This window comes from Nymphaea colorata, chromosome 6, assembly GCF_008831285.2.
Source record: "Nymphaea colorata isolate Beijing-Zhang1983 chromosome 6, ASM883128v2, whole genome shotgun sequence".
Taxonomy (NCBI): Eukaryota; Viridiplantae; Streptophyta; class Magnoliopsida; order Nymphaeales; family Nymphaeaceae; genus Nymphaea; species Nymphaea colorata.
In genome coordinates this window covers 12,960,805-12,963,339 of record NC_045143.1, presented here as the reverse complement: position 1 = coordinate 12,963,339, position 2,535 = coordinate 12,960,805, and positions in this window count along the sequence as shown.

Here is a 2,535-nt window from a genome sequence, read left to right as displayed (position 1 = left end):
CCCTTGAGAGAGTGTCATAGGGTTTGGGTTTGACCCAAACCTATCCTCGAGTCGAATTGGACACCACAGATAGAGAGACAGAGAGAAAGAGAGAGAGAGAGATTGAAAACATCAATCAAACAAAATGTTTAGATCTATAGTAATAAATCTAATAAAAATTTAAATCAATCAAACAAAATATTGGTAAACATAACAATTGTCTAAAGACAAAAAAAAATCACATAATAACTTCATCTCTACTAAGCATCCTAAGTAAAACATTCTTTCGCTTAGAAACAAGACATTCTTTCATCATCATTAAGATGAAGATATGCTTCGGTTTGTAATTCTTCTTCTAGACCAGTGGCTTCAAATGCTGAAAATATGTCTTCTTTAAAATATTTATTTGGATGTCTCAGCTCTGGTACGACATTACTTTTTTCAATTGCATTAACAACTCTATCAAAGGCATTTACGAGTGAAAAACGCCTTGAGGCTTGTAATAACACTAGATCGCTTTTTACCCTCTAGAAAAGAACAGACCATGGTACTAAATCTATCCATCTATGCCCGACCCATGGGACAGACTTGATTGTGATTGCAGTAGGCGCACCACCATTACCAACAAAAAGACACACAGTTCATGTGAACCTCATGTCGAAAGCTCCACACATACAGAGCACCCACAAAAGCAACAAGGGGGAAGACGAGAAGGGGCTCCCGCAAGAGAGAGAGAGAGAGAAAGAGTACATGCAAGCCGATAGGAAGAACTCTCATGCAGCACAGGAGCAAGGGGGGAGACGAGGAGGACGTGAAGACATTGATGAAAGGGGTATTGTGGGTAGAAAAGAGAAGCCCTTTCCTTTCCTTCCCAATCCCTTCAATTTGGAGGAATTGGATTTACACTACATTTTCATTTTCTTTCTCTCTCTGTCATTTTCCTCCCTTTGCAACCAAACAAACTTTTCATCCTTCCTTTCCTTTCCTTTCCTTCCTTTCTAATTAATCAACCAAACAAAGGATTGATGCATCAATCCCTCTCTTTCCCTCCAACCAAATAGGGCGGAAAGGAGGAAAATAATTAATATGAGGAGCCATGATTGCATCGACATCCTCAAGTAAGTGTTCTTGGATTCTTGACTTGAGAACATTTTTCATATGACCCCTCATGGTCCCTTTCTTACTGAATGCACCAATGATTATTTTTGCTCTTTTGTAAAAACTATCGATGAAACACCTCTTTCTATTGATTTTATTGAAAACATTGATAAAAATTTTGATTCAAAAATTTTTGAAGTACCAAAAGTAAGATGTATTTCCAAATTAAATCTTAATCTCTTGTATATTTCTCAAATAGTTGATCATGGTTGTCACATTACTTTCTCACAAACTAAATGTTTTATACAAGACCAAGTTACCAAGAAGATGATTGGGGAAGATACTAAAAGAGACGATTTATATTACATGGATTATTTGGACTTATCCTATCCCTTTTGTAATTTAATTAAGAAAACCAATATAAGTCTTTGGTATCAAAGATTGGGCATTCAAAGTTTGGAAAAATATCATGTATTCCTTTTTTGAAAGACATGTATCAAAAACATCACATGTGATCATTGTATCAAAGCAAAAATCAGCTTTTTACCCTTCAATGAATGTTTCACAAAATGCTTTTGAATTGATGCATGGATGTATGGGGACTTGTTCCTATTATGTCAAATATGGGGTTGCCTTATTAAGTGATATTCATAGATGATTTCTCTAAATTCATTTGGATCTACTTTCTCAAACATAAATCTGAATTTTTCATTCACTAAGAATTTTTATAATATGATTAAGACTCATTTTGATGCTAATATAAAAATCTTGAGGAGTGACTATGGAAGAGAGTATCATTCAAACTATTTCACATGTTTTTTGAGGGAAAATGGCATTGTTTACCAAAAATATGTTGTAAAACCCCTCAACAAAATGAGAATGTTGAAAGAAAACATCGACATAGAATTGAAACTACAAAAGCAATTCTATTTTCAAAAAGTATTCACAAAAATTTTTGGGCTGAAGCAGCTCTCACTTATGTATATTTGATAATACAATGCCCTCTATAACTTTGAATGATCTTTCTCCTTTTCAAAAGCTTCATAATTTATTACCTAACTATAATTGATTAAAAGCTTTTAGATGTAAATGTTTTTTCTTGAACGATAAAAGTGATAATCTCTCATTGTTTTTATTTGGCATTCTGAAACTCAAAAAAGGGTATAGGTACTATAATCTTGAAAGACGAAGTATATGTAACATGAAATGTTGTTTTTATTGAAGATGAAAAGGGCTTTGAGGAAAATGAATCCAAGTGTGATGATTATACTTTTTTTTAGCTAATCGATGATGATGAATGTTCTGAAGGTAGTCGTGATGATGATAAATACTCGAACAATGAAAATAGTATTGCATGTCAATAAGAATATGTTCCATCTAACAACAAGCCAGCTAGGAAAATTCTTACTTATAGGAGAAGAAATCAATCTATTGAGGCAAATGATGTAGAAATGTAAC